Below are 14574 nucleotides of genomic sequence, written 5' to 3'. Positions count from 1 at the left end.
TATTGTGCGACTTTAATGTTATACCGAGATATAAAACCCCAAAGACAAAACTACTAATAAGCTGGTGTGCAGTTACTAAAAAAAAGGTGTTTTTGGGAGAAATTGAAAGAAAGAGGCTTGATTTCACAATTAAAGAAATGTCAGAAGCTGAAACAAGAGCCGTGCGTGAACTAACAGTTTTAATCTAGTAAACCCCTCTGTAGCCTTCCTGAATTTATCTCAGGATTTAAATAAAAGTGAAATAATCTTACAGTGTGCAGTAACTGGGGCACACAGGAGCACAGCTGTCCTGTTTTTAGACTAAAACAGCATAAAGATGTGATATAAAGTTTTCTAACGGGTAACAGGAGGCTACAGGAGAAGGGGTGCAAGGGTTGTGTTTAAAGCAAATATAAGCTGTCACAGTCTGCTTGGGAAAATATGTACAGTTTCAACTACTGATGTGGGTGGGGGACACCCCAGACCTATTTTAGGCCCAGACTGCAGCATTTTATAAGGAATTACTGCATGAAATAGCATTTATGTAAACTAACTCAATAGAGTTATCTGATATTGTGATTGTTTTACCTAATGAGGGAATCCATAAGGCCGGGCTACTCCAAGTATTGGATCTAAAGAGGAAAAAAAGGAGTATAAAACCAACTACATGATAAAGCCAGGGTGAATGCCTTCTCAGAACGAGCTTGTCTAGTGACGTATTGGTTTAAGGGGGGTAGTGCAGTCTAAAGACAAAATTGCCTTGACCCCTGCAGCAGAAACCGTTTTTGATGTTTTGAGACAAGCTTTCTTGCAGACACTGGCCCTGGACTGGATTCCCTCAGACGGATCATCTGTATGTAATCTGTCTGTAAGTGAAAGAAATGGGTTGTGAGCCGTTGTGCTGGTGCAGGAGCATGGAGATAGGCATCGTCTGGTGGGTTATTATTATTCAGGACCCCTTGATGAGGTGGCCAAGGGGCCGTGTTTATGTGTTTTGCAGGCTACCTGCCTGGCTGTATAAACTGTGAATAATCTGGTGTAGAACTAGCAGACCGAATTAAAATATTTAATTGAAACTTGTAAATATGCTAAATGGAAAATTGTAGCAATTTATATAGACTATATATATACATTTGGTGTATGCCACAATTTTGGATGGCAGTGAAGGAATAGGGATTTCCCCAACATGGGAGATGGCTCTCCAGGCTTTTCTCAAGGCCCTCTCACCCGAGGAGCTGCGGCGCCACGTGCAGCTGGCCGCGCCAACATCGCTGGAGCAGGCCTTGGCCCTTGCTACACGGGCTGAGGCCGTGTTCGAGGTGACTGGAAGTGCCAGCAGACGCAGTGCGCCCGGCCGGCTGACCGAGACGGCGACGGAGGGATCCAGCGAGGGGGAAGAGGAGCCAGCCCGGGCAGCGACCCCCGCGGAACAGCCCCGCACGCTGATTTGCAACCGCTGCGGGAAGAGGGGACACCGAGCCCGGTTCTGCCGGGCACCCAAACCTCGCACTCCTCGATCGGCGTCGGGAAACGGGAACGGGGCGGCTCAGCGGCTCAGCCGCCCCTCGAACACCTCAACCCCTGCTCCGGAGAGCGATGTTAAGACCGGTGCCCCTCACGCCACCGTGGGGCGAGTCGACTGTAGCCGGGGCCTGTACCTCCACTGCAAAATCGAGCACCAACCCTGCCTGGCCCTACTCGACACCGGTTCATCGGTAACCCTACTCCGTCCGGGCGTCCTCCCCGACACCGAGGGCACCAACCCCCCAGGATGGCAGGCCTCCAGCCTGCGCCTAAGGACTGTGACGGGACAGCTCGCTGCAGTCCGGGGGAAACAGGTGCTTGCCTTCCGTCTAGGTGGAGCGACGGTGCGCCACCCCTGCTACCTCGCACCCATCCAGGAAGACTGCATTCTGGGGCTGGACGTACTGCAGCGAGTGGGGGCCAGTTTGGACTTGAGCCGGCAGGAGTTGGTGTGGCAGGGGGAGCGACTGCACCTGGTGGAGGGCAGGCCCGGCGAAGGCCGAGGGACGCGGGCTTGCCGGAGCCGGGAGAAAAAGAGGCAGTGGCGGCGGCGGTCCCGATCCGGGAGATGGCCGCAGCGGGGGTGATTGAGCCCTCTGCGAGCCCGTGGTCGGCGCCAGCTGTACTGGTAAAAAAAAAAGACGGCTCGTGGAGGTTCTGCGTCAACTACCGCAAGCTGAATGAGGTCACCCGGAAAGATTCCTACCCCCTGCCGAGGTAGATGATGCCCTAGACTACATCACTGGGTCGACCTGGTTCAGCTCCCTGGACCTCCGCTGCGGCTACTGGCAGGTACCGCTTGCTCCCGATGCTCGCCCGAAGACGGCCTTTTCTATCGGCCAGGGCCTCTGGCAGTTTACTGTCATGCCTTTTGGCCTGTGCAATGCCCCGGCGACCCTCTCCATCAGCGAGAGGCTGATGGAGAGGGTGCTGGCATCTGTCCCGCGGAAACAGTGTGTGCTGTATCTGGACGATCCGATACTTCATGCCCGGGGCTTAGACCAGGCCTTGACGAACCTCCAGGCGGTGCTGGCCTGCATCCGCCGCGCTGGCCTGAGGCTCAACCCCCGCAAATTCGAGCTCCTGCGGTGGGAGGTGAGCTTCCTGGGACATGTTGTTGGACCGCGAGGGGTGGCTACGGACCCAGGTAAGGTCGCCGCAGTGAGGGACTGGCCGACTCCACGCACCGTCACGGAGCTCCGCAGCTTTCTGGGGTTGGCCTCGTACTCGTACTGGGGTTCGTCCGGGACTTTGCCAGCATCGCTGCCCCGCTGCACCGCCTAACCGACAAGGGCCGCCGTTTCGACTGGGACTCGGGCTGTGAGACTGCCTTAGGCCGGTTGCGTGAAGCTCTGGTGGGGGCCCCCGTGCTGGCCTACCCGACCCGCGGTTGCCGTATGTTCTCGACACCGACGCGAGTGACTCGGGGGTGGGTGCGGTGTTGGCGCAGGAGGAACCGGATGGGGAGCGCGTAGTGGCCTACTATAGTCGGGCTTTGACTAGGGCTGAACGGAACTACTGCGTGACCCGTCGCGAGCTGCTGGCGGTGATGGCGGCGGTCCACCACTTCAGGCCGTACCTGTTCGGGACCCGGTTCCGGCTGAGGTCCGACCATGTTTGCCTCACCTGGCTGCTCCATTTTAAGGAGCCGAAGGGGCAGATGGCGCGATGGATAGATATCCTGCAGGAGTACGACTTCACTGTCGTGCACCGTGCGGGGTCTCGCTCTCTCGCGGCGCCCCTGCGAGGCCGCGGTGCACGGCCAGCCGGGCGTGGGGCACTTCGGCGGTAAAAAAACCCTGCAGCGTCTCCGAGGCCATTGCCACAGAGACGTGCAGCGGTACTGCCGAACGTGTGCGGTGTGCGTGGCGCAGAAGGGTCCCCCCGAGCGCTCTCGGGCCCCCCTCCAACAACACCAGGTGGGGGCTCCTATGGAGCGGGTGGGCCCGTTTCGGCGCACCGAGGCCGGGAACCGCTACGTCTTGGTGGCCATGGATTATTTTACGAAGTGGCCGGAGGCCTACGCCCTCCCGGACCAGAGTGCTCCCACGGTTGCCGATGCACTGCTGGAGGGGATGTTTGCCAGGCTGGGGGTGTCGGAGGAGTTACACAGTGACCAGGGGCGTAACTTCGAGTCCCAGGTCTTCGCCAGAGTGTGCCAGCGCCTGGAGATCACACCGCTGCATCCCCAGAGCGACGGGTTGGTGGAGCGGTTTAATCGGACGCTCGCCACCCAGCTGGCCACCCTGGTGTCCCTACACCAACGGGACTGGGACTGCCACCTCCCCCTTGCGCTCTGGGCGTATAGGACCGCGGTCCAGGAATCCACCGGGTGCACCCGGCCTCGCTCATGCTGGGCCGGGAAATGCGAACCCCGGTGGACCTGGTCTTCGGCCCGCCGCCCGGAGACGGGTCGGCACCACCGGCTGGACCGGACTACGAGTGGGACCTGCGGCAGCGGATGCAGCGGGTGCACAGCTTTGCACGGACCCACCTGACACAGGCGGGGGTCCGGTAGAAGCGGTACTACGACCTGCGCTGCAGGGGGCCTGCCTTCCAGCCCGGGGACTCGGTTTGAGTGTACAACCCGCGCCGCCGCAAAGGCCTCAGCCCTAAGATGGCGCCGTCGTGGGAGGGGCCCGCTGAGGTACTCGGGGTGGTGGGCGAGGTCTGCTACCGTGTCCGGTTGCGAACACGGGGTAGAGTGGTGGTCCTGCACTGAGACCGCCTGGCCCCCTACCGGGCCCGGGAGGAGGAGCCGTGTGGGGAGCCTCTAGAGGAGCAGCCGGGGCTTGAGCCGGCCGATAGTGGGGCGTCCATGGGTCGCCAGCCATCACCGCGGCGCAGCGGCCGCTCACGCAGGGTTCCGCAGCAGTTAGCCGAGTACGAGTACAGCCTGAGGGGGGTGTTCGACGTCGGCGAGACGCCAGACGCTTCAGGTGGGGGCAGTGTAACACCCTCGCCTGGTGGTGAGGAGGAAGGGCCCCTAGGCCCTCGTAGTACCGCTGGGCATGCTGGGAGTGGTAGCCGGGAAGAGTCTGAGGGTCAGCACGATGAAAAGCGGCTGACCCTACCTGTGTAAATAATGTCCTAGTATTTCTAGCGCCCTGTGTAGTCTTATAAGAGTATAGCGTGTTGTTAAGTAATTACCACCATAAAGATGTGTACGTGTTCCGTCTCCTCATGTGCGTGTATATTCTGTGTTTTTGTGTGGTTGTTAACAAATAAAGCTAGCGCTTGGTTTGTTAATCGCGTCTCTACTGGTCTTTTGTTCTGAAAAGAACCTATAAATGCTAAAATATATTCATTTATTACTGGTTTCATTCATTGAGCACGGATACAATAGAGGTACAGCCATTCACTATTTGACATGTCTGCACTGGTACAGAACCTAGCAATCAGAAAACGGGTGAAACTGTCTGGAGAATTAGCATACAGTACTGAGGCCCCCATGACCAAATAAAGGCTAACCTCGATAATCAGCCTAAATAATGCAGACTACAGCAAAACGACTGACTTTGAAAAGGGAATGAATGTCTGGAAGGAGTAGTGTAACCAGCTTGAAATGCTTCTCCGGACCTCTAACTAAAAGAAACTGGGAACCAGCAGTGGCATCGACTCCTTTCGAACTGGGATCCTATCGCAGATCGTGGTGTCGTAACTCTTCTGTATCTGATATTGGACCAAGCACATCAGGGGAGAGCGCGAACGCAGTCCCCCACTACCAGAAATTATGCAGTCGAGATTCCCACATTTGGGGAATTCGCAGGGGTCAGCATAGCTGGAGTGCAATGGCCGAGCCTCACCCTGGGTGAACCGATTTTTTAAGAACTTTATTTTCTTTTCACCAAAAAATACAGGACATCACAAATTAGAAAGCTTTACATTAATATACATACTTAAAACAGTATATATGATCACATCTCATTACATTTTGACACGGTACCAGTTACATAGCAACAATTTTCTTTTTTTCTGGTGCAAATCACATTCTTTACTTAAACATGATAATGTTTTTCACAGTTTCTTGAGATATTGACTTATGCTCTCTATTTCCCACAGATTTTCTGCTTCCTCCCTCCCTTCTCTCCCTTCTCTGAGGTAATAGTTCTCTCGGGTGATGAACAGGGCCAGGCTACCTGCTGCCTTGACTGGGACCTCGATGCCTTTGAACAGCCCCATGTTCCTCACTCTCCACAGGGCAACTTTCCCACTGTTCACCACGGCCCAGATGTCAAACACGTCAGGAGGAAGTTTGACAGGAGAGATGCCGTATATGACAAAAGCAGCGGTCAGGGTAAATTGGGGCGAGAGAGCTTGCAACCAATCTTCAAACTGTGCCCAGAAGGCCTTAGCAAAAAAGCAGGACCACAGGAGATGGGTCACAGTCTCCTCCTCGCCGCAGCCCACCCTAACGCAGCGAGGGCTGGGGGTGAGGCCCCTACGGTACAAGAAAGTTCGTACCGGTAAGCACTGGTGGACGACACTCCAGGCTAAATCTCTGTGAATGTTGCACAGAAACTTAGAGGATGTGTGTTTCCACACCTTCCTTGTTTGGGCTGATGTTAAAATGCCCACAGGGGTCTGCCCATTGTTCTGGGTTGCAACGAAATCTTCCAGTTTTTGGATGCTGACATCTCGGAGGGGAATATGGCCAATTGGGTGAGATCTTAGAAAACTTTTAACTGTCCCATAAATTGCAGGGCATGTGTCAGAGAGTGGGACATCCAGCTTGGGTCTGACACCCCACACTCTGAACACCTCCCTACCTACCCAGAGCCTGGAAAAATAAGTCCAGGTACGTGCTGCAAGTGCTGTTGCAATGCCTCTCAGCACAGAGGCCAGGAAAATGCACAGCAGCTTCGTAAGAATATCTGGGACAGACTTCCCCCCTCAGGGTAGCGGCCTGTACATTATTTCCCTTCTGAGTCTTTCCTGCTTCCCACCCCATAGAAATTGAAACATCAATCTCCTTGGCACCGCCGCAACACGGTGTGGGATTGGGAAGGTAGAAGCCAGAAAATTCAAGACAGGCAAGAGCTCGGCTTTGATGACCAGCACCTTCCCTGTCATGGTGAGGTCTCGGTCCTTCCATTGCATCAGTTTTTTGTTTAAGATTGGCAATTTGTTCTGCCAATTTACTGTTCCCACCTCTTCTCCAAAATACACCCCCAGGACCTTAATTCTCTTCTCTTGCAGCCTTAGATCATGTCCTTCTTTTGGCTCCCTCCAGTTCTGATAAAAAATCTCACTCTTAATGGTAATTCTTTCAGGTGGCTTGGCAAACGTCCTGCCCCAGCTAAGACAGGTACTTCAGATGTTAATGCTTGAAAGTAGACATCTTTAGAAATGGTCATTCTTTCCGAGGGCTTGGGAAACTCTGTTTCTTTGAATGCACCTGCACTGTTGAATATACTTTAAAGCCATGCTTAGCCATGTTTTTAAAATTATATTATAACGATTTCTGTGTTTGATAATGGTAGCAAAGGCTTCATCCACCCACTGCTTTGTCAAAGGGAAGTGCTGTTTTCTGGGAGGGGTGGAGTCTTTGCTCGGGGTAACTTTCTGCTGAGTGCAATATACCTTTCACTTTTCACCTGCAATCGAGACAGGAGGTACAGTAACTCTGAGACTTGACTAAGGTCCTGGATATTGAATCACCACTACGATCAAGAGGTAAGACTTGACATTTTTACTTTTAAATGCATTTGCTGATAACCTTTTAAAACTAATATGCAGTCAGGCAGATGCATCTTTATTCTTAAGCATCTCTCAGTGCATTGATATTGTTTTTACTAATCTAATATCAAGAATCTCATCATGTGCATGCTGAGGTGTGGAATATATCTTTGTGTTAAATGGTATTGTTTTATATATTGTATAATTGAAATACAGCCTCTATCTGGTTACAAGTATTGGCTTAGAAGACTTCTCCTTGCATTGTATAATCAGGGCCAGTTCAATGGGGCATTTAATTAATTGAGAGCTCTTTCTAGTAGATATGAATGCAGAATGGATACAGATTAATTGCAATAGTGTAACTGCAAATTAATATAGATGAGAATGTATGTTTGTTCTTACACAATGGCAGGAGCAGTTTCTCATTGCAGTGGATTTTCAGGGCCAATTCATCTCTCCATCTTATACTGAATATGAAAGGTAGTTGTTTCTATATGGACTCAGTCTTTGGAATTTGTATATATATATATTTTAGTGATCCCTCAGCCATTCTTTCTGTATTGTAAGTCAATTTCTCTTTTAAAATTCCTTCCCCACTTCTAGGACCTGCAGTTGCTGAACTCCACAATGGCTCCTATTAGAAAGTCTGTGACTGAGACCAAGTAAGTGTTCACTTTTTTATGAAACCATTATTTATTTTGGAGCAATGAGCATTTCTTATATAAATGCAATAAAATCATTATGCTCAAACTATGAGAGAGAAAATTAAGGATAATTTAAGAAATCAGTCTTAGCTTGTTTCTATACACAGATGGTATTATTTATTTTCAAAGGAAACCCGCGAGGATTCCCCTGGTGTGCAAGATGTGCCTGAATACTTTTGATCAGCTTCCTGCTCACTTGAAGAGGGCGTGTATGAAGCACGCCACGGCAGAAGAGATCAGGATGGCCTCTCAACAGGCGAGGAAGGACATGATAAATCACCTGAAGAACGGGTCATCGTGGATTACAACAGAATAGAGATCGTGTCTGGTGAGGCAAACAGGATAGCGGTTGTAAGACTGCTAGAGTCCTTGGGCCTTTTTGTACATGGGAAGCCTGAAGACACATTGGCAAGGTGAGATATTATTAATCTGTAAGGCTTCTGTAGTTTCTTTTTGAAATCATTGTTACAACATATTATGTAAAAGCATGTTGAAAAGAATCTACCTGCATTCCAGCGGCCCAGAGCAAGAGGCCACTGTCCAGGAGGAAGAGATGCCAGAGGCTGCTCTAGAAACTGAAGCAGAAGCGGATAAGGAAGGGGAAGATGTGAGATCTGAAGAACTCTATCAGCAGTAAGACTTTTTAATTTTCAGATCTATTTTTTACTAAAATTCTAATTTGTCTTATAGGTATAAAATGTTTAAACCGGTGTTTTATATCCTTACAGGCCCCGAGTAGTTAAAAAGTATCAGCAGGCTCTCCAGAAGAGAGCGGCCCAAGCTGGACTCTATAGATGGATGCTCCTCTCCTGATTGGATTCAAACAGTACCTTACCACGGATCTGGTAGTGGCAAATTATTCTCAGGAGGTATTTATTTTTTAAAGGCATTTAAAATTAAGCAATGGTATCTTCATTGTAAATGTTTTTATTTCTTAGCTTAAAATTCACCCATGTGAAATGATGTTAGCCATAAACATCATGACTCTATATTTTCTACCTGAATCTATTCTACTTAAATTATTACATTATACACAATTTGAGTTCATTTTAAAAAGTAAACGGTAATGAAAGGAATGCATTTTCATAAGAAAGATAATACCGATATGCATGTGATAATCTTCCTTATATCATGTAGTGCGTCATTTGGACACTTTGTGGGCTTGAAATACAAAGATAAACATGTTCTATGCTACAAGATAAATACAAAACATAAGCTTTTATTTTAATTAGATTTGTTTATAAAGCATAAGCAATCATTTATTACATCACTTCTTGAATTAAATCTTTTGACAATAGGTAAGACTTCTATTTTACATTTAAACCCATGTTTAGCTGTGTTTTTTAGATTTAACTGAACCAATTTCTGTGTGTGATAATGTCCTTGAATTCTGACAACATCACACTAAATTACATGATATAAAACAGCTAATGTTTCTAGAGATAAAGTTTCTGGGATGCTTCTAATTACTTTGCATTACCAGGGACAGTTTAATTCACCTTGTACAGTACTGAAAGACCAAGATGCTTTTTTTAAAAGTTATTTAACATTTTATAGAACTTTGTCTACTATGGCAACATGATGAGCTTGGTGAAACTTGGAAAAATACTGCTTGGCCACTTATCTTAAGATAAAGATAGGATAAAGGTTTATCTTTTGCACCTACCTGCCCCCCAGGGAAGGCCAATGCTTTCTAAGTTGATGGTTCCCTACAGTAGACTGTACCTTATCTTCAAAGGTAATGTATATTGACCCAAATCAGTTTTGGAATCCAATCTACTGACGAGATGGAGCACATCCTTTTTTCAGGATTTTAGCATCATACGTTTAGTAAATTTAGTCCCTAATGCTGAAAGAAATAATCATAGAACATTTGGACACTTTGTGGGCTTGAAATACAATGAAAATCATGTTCTATGGTACAAGATAAATACAAAACATAAGCTTTTATTTTAATTAGATTTGTTTATAAAGCATAAGCAATCAGTTATTACATTAATATATGTGAAAATAACATTTTAGCATCATACGTTTACTATATTTAGTCCCTAATGCTGAATGAAATGATCATAGAACATGACATCTAACCTTGCCTGTGGTGTCTTCAGTCCCTATTGCTCAATGCATGGTGTACGTACTGCATACATGTGTCTTGAGAATGAGGAATGGGCCCCTGAGACAGTCATTTGTCTGTTTCACAAATGATCGTATTTTACTAGAGATTCTGTTTGGGATTCAGATGTGCATTCGGACAGCAATCCCTTTCAAGAAATGATACGTTCTGGATGAGGTCAAAAGTGCTGAAACACTGTATTTAGGATGTGTTTGCAGTGACTGTGTGTCTCCTGCTTCAACGCAGTGATATATAGATGTGCTCCTGTAATTTCCTGGTATATGCCCAGGGCAGTAAGCAGCCTGAGGATTTATTTCCAGATGTGCTAGAGCTAGTGTTGTGAAATTCTTCAACACACTGGATCGCAGGTTTAAACCCCCTGCACTCTTACTCCTTAAAAACCAACAAATGCAGATATGTTGCAATCATATTGTAGCAGACACTCATTTGTCTGTTTCACAAATGATCATATTTTACTAGAGATTCTGTTTGGGATACGGATGTGCATTCTGACAGCAATCTCTTTCAAAAAAGGATTTTACCTTATTGCGGCTTTGCCCTTCTTGCCTCTTTGGACAATATCTCTATCTTGTGGTCGTTGTTGTCTTCTTATGCCCTTTTTATATTTCAATTCTCTATTAGTTGATTCTTGAATCTCTACTATAGAGTTGAAAACATCAGTTTTATAGCAGACAATATGACATTATTTATAGTCCAATTAAGAAGTTATTACCTTGTTTTTAACATAATAACAAATTAAAATTGATTAAAACTAAGTTTGGAACACCAGGGAACATAAAAAAAAGATTTTTAGGAAAACCATGAGGTTCTCTGTGTCCGATGCCTGCAAGGGGAGAAAGCTAGAATCCTTTTTTCAAAATTTGAAAATAAACATCATATAACAACAGCTTTCATTCCTAGGAGTGAAAAATAACAATTTTTGAAGACATATTCGTTTCTAAAACACTACAATAAAGTTAAAAACATCCGTTTTATATTACATTATTTTTAGTGAAATTAGTCGTGATTAGAATTAAGTTTGCTGTGATCGTGCAGACCTTGAGGTGTCACCTCTTTGTCTGCTTTCCCGCCCCCCCTCCGCCCAAGCTCTGCTCCAAAGTAGCCCGGCAACCCCTCACACCTGCACGTGTCACAACCTAAGGTGCGGTCATGAGACACCCATGGGGTGTCGTTCTGTTCTTGCTAATTGTTTCCTGCCCGCCGCAGGCAGGAGTCCATGCGAGGAAGATGCGCTGGACAGAGCTCAGAGGGCGCAGCTGGGTGGCTTTCCTTCTGAGTGACGTTCCTGCAACACTCTCCCGCTACTCTTGGTGCGCTCATGCCACAACACAGGAAGGCTGGAGCAGGTGGTTGTGGGCTTTGCGCACCGCCGAAATAGCTCAGTTGGGAGAGCGTTAGACTGAAGATCTAAAGGTCCCTGGTTCGATCCCGGGTTTCGGCATTTTGTTTCATCGCGCCCTTTGTTCCTCTCTCCAGCGCCCCCTTCCTAAAGTGACGCGTCCCTTTCTCAGCCCGAAACGCAAGCGAGACACCAGCAGCGGTTCCCGCAGGTTTCCGTAGTGTAGCGGCTATCACGTTCGCCTAACACGCGAAAGGTCCCCGGTTCGAGACCGGGCAGAAACAGCCTTGTTTTGCACGCTCCTGTACTTCACAGAGGTCTTGAGCGACCGGTCATTTGTTCCCAATGTATTTCCGGTGCCTTCGTGCACTCTTGTACCAAACGCACGTTCCTTCTGTACGCGGAGCCGATCGTTTGCAATTGGGCTGTGCCGACAGACCAGGACGAGCTCTGTCGGCTCAAAAGCAGCGCAGGACCTGCAAGAACAACAGAAAGATTAGCATCCAGCGGGGGCCTCTTAGTGAGCCCAAGAGCTCATCAAGAATCGGCTCCAGCAACAGGGCTGGGCGCATTGTTCCATTCTCCGCCCACTCTCGGTGTAAACAAGTTCCTCCTGGTCTCTGCTTGAAATGCACTTTCCTGCGTTTGGTTTGGTGTAACTGGCTTCCCCTGCATGGGCGAATGTGAAGAAGATCCTTAGTAAGTCATTGAAGAAAACCGAGAAGAGGTCGGAGTGGCCTCTGTCGTTCATGAACGATCCAGTCAGGCAGTACTCCTCTGTAAAGCGCCGTTCGTTCACATCGATTGGCTTTTTTTTGCCTTCATTCGTGCGAGTAGTAAAAGCAGACGCCCCTATTCTGCCGTGACCCGGATTCAAACCGGGGTTGTTGCGGCCACAACGCAAAGTACTGACCACTATACGATCACAGCGAGTTACCGAGACACACGCGGCAGGGCGGAAAGGGCTGTGCTCTCTTCGTGTGACATAATTCGGAAAAGTCCTGACGTTGCATTTCAACTGAGCCCCAGTATACATCGACCCTTCGACACTCTGAGTGACAACTCTCTTGCGTGTTTTCTCATAGTTATGTAGTTTGCTTGCATGATGCCGGGAACAGCATGGTTGTTCGCTGCCATATAGTCTAGCGGTTAGGGTTCCTGGTTTTCACCCAGGCGGTTCGACTCGGTTTTGCCTCCTGCTTTCCAAAAGATCAGCACCGTGTACGAAAGAGCCGCATTAAAACTACTCGAACGTGCAAAACGTGCGAGAAGAGGGGGCGCTTGTTTCCAGCCGAAACTTCTCGCGTGTGAGACAAGCTGATCATCGCTGCAGGTGGGAGGGTTACTTTGGTAGACAGGGCTGACCTTCGGCAATAGGATTTATAGTCTCCAAGATGATATTTGCACTTTCTGGAGAGGCGATTTTCTCCACTTCAGTAGCCCGATTTCATCGATTGCGTGGAGAGGGCTGTAGAATGTGGCGCCGCCTTTCCTGCTCCGTCCATGACAGGCGTGCTGGTCTCTGGAGAGAGAGCACGGTCCATCAGCGCACTCCAATAAAGGCACTGGAAGCAGCTGAATCGCATTGGCGAAGCTCAGCACTGGGCCGCTGGGCACGTCTTACCACCGTTTCTGTAGTGTAGTGGTTATCACGTTCGCCTCACACGCGAAAGGTCCCCGGTTCGAAACCGGGCGGAAACAGACATCTTTTGTCGCCAGGCACAAAAGGGGATTGGGGATTCGCCTAGCGCTGTGATCGAACAGACCCACTGGACCCACCTCTTAGTGTGGCGGGATCTGCACAGTGCATGTCACAGCGCATCCTGCTTTCACTTCAAGGCGCGTCCTGATGTACCCCAGTCTCCCGCGTGACAGGTGGGGACAGGTGACAGGTCCTATACTAACGAGGAAGACATCGCTCTCTCCGACCCCCGGCATCGTGTCCCGACCCACCGTGCTGGAAGCCGACGCGTGCTGTGATTCCTTTACGGAGCAGAAATGACAACCGAGGAGCCGAGAGATCATTTCAGCATTTCGCGTCTGATCGGAAAACACAAACGACCAACTCGGAATGACTTGCCTTTGACGCTTCTCAAAGCGTTCTTTGTGCATCGAACAGACCCACTCACCTCTTAGTGTGGCGGGATCTGCACAGTGCATGTCGCAGCGCTTCCTGCTTTCACTTCAATGTGCTTCCTGATGTCGAGTCGTGTGCCGTGCGGAGGCTCTGAAAGCGAGAGCAATGAAAAGGTGCACGACGCTGTGAAAGAAAACAGAGAAGTGAAAGGCAGTCATTTCTCTAAGGAGGTGAAAGAAAAGCTACTCCCCGTCGGGGAATCGAACTCCGGTCTCCCGCGTGACAGGCGGGGACACTTGCCACTATACTAACGAGGAAGATATCGCTCTCTCTAACCCCCGGCATCGTGTCCCGACCCAGCATGCTGGAAGCCGACGCGTGCTGTGATCCCTTTACGGAGCAGAAATGACAACCGAGGAGCCGAGAGATCATTTCCGCATTTCGCGTCTGAACGGAAAACACAAACGACCAACTCGGAATGACTTGCCTTTGACGCTTTTCAAAGCGTTTTGTGCACGACGACTGCGCTGCCTAGCAGATACAAATGGGTTGTACAACTTTGAACTAGCAAATGGAAGAGGGCTAAGCCCCCTCTCTTTTAGCCCAGGTTCGATCTGTCTCCCAGAATCACCAGGGCGCGCACACACACACACACCCGTGCCGTTGAAGTGCTCTGCTTCATTTCTAAGGGCAACTCAACATTCACTCCTACCCCGAGTGCAGAAAAGACAGCATCCACAGCAACAACAGCTCAGGTCTCTGCACAGGAGCTAAGCTGCCCTCATCTCCTCTGCTCTGCGGCTCCTGCGGAGTGGAGTCCCGCCTGGAGCCGTGTTTGCAGGCGGCGGCTCCCCGCGCCCTGTCTGTGCGTCGTGTCCAAGAGCTCCTGGGAGGAACCCAGTGGGCAAAAGACGTATAATATACGTCTATCAAACGTATACCTTAGACGTCTAAATGTGGTCTACAATTCGTCTAGAATGAAATTCTAATATACGTCTAAAGTTATACGTCTATGTTTAGACGTTCATTATACATAAATGGTTGGAGTTCTATTATACAGATAAATTTAGAGGACTATTATACATATATGGTTAGAGTTCCGGATAACTTTAGAGGTCTATTATACGGATAACTTTAG

General features: G+C 48.9%; 1 long non-coding RNA gene and 3 other non-coding genes across 4 annotated transcripts; 3 read left to right on the top strand and 1 right to left on the bottom strand.

The window, feature by feature from the left end:
- Positions 1 to 5196: 5196 nt before the first annotated feature.
- On the bottom strand, positions 5197 to 5361 carry LOC148638034 (U1 spliceosomal RNA). The gene has a single exon (XR_015931121.1). It is a non-coding gene; the product is annotated as a U1 spliceosomal RNA (small nuclear RNA).
- Positions 5362 to 7099: 1738 nt separating this feature from the next.
- Positions 7100 to 8178, top strand: LOC148638033 (uncharacterized). The gene is made up of 3 exons (XR_015931115.1): positions 7100 to 7179; positions 7786 to 7844; positions 8016 to 8178. It is a non-coding gene; the product is annotated as an uncharacterized LOC148638033 (long non-coding RNA).
- Positions 8179 to 11388: 3210 nt separating this feature from the next.
- Positions 11389 to 11461, top strand: trnaf-gaa (transfer RNA phenylalanine (anticodon GAA)). Its single transcript has one exon. It is a non-coding gene; the product is annotated as a tRNA-Phe (tRNA).
- A 1526-nt stretch (positions 11462 to 12987) lies between these two features.
- On the top strand, positions 12988 to 13060 carry trnav-cac (transfer RNA valine (anticodon CAC)). Its single transcript has one exon. It is a non-coding gene; the product is annotated as a tRNA-Val (tRNA).
- The last annotated feature ends 1514 nt before the right edge of the window (positions 13061 to 14574 follow it).

Source organism: Lepisosteus platostomus, assembly GCF_059453375.1.
Source record: "Lepisosteus platostomus isolate fLepPlt1 chromosome 5 unlocalized genomic scaffold, fLepPlt1.hap1 SUPER_5_unloc_4, whole genome shotgun sequence".
NCBI classification, from domain to species: domain Eukaryota; kingdom Metazoa; phylum Chordata; class Actinopteri; order Semionotiformes; family Lepisosteidae; genus Lepisosteus; species Lepisosteus platostomus.
The sequence above is the reverse complement of the archived record's forward strand: the minus strand, read 5'-3'. Positions and strand labels throughout refer to the sequence as shown.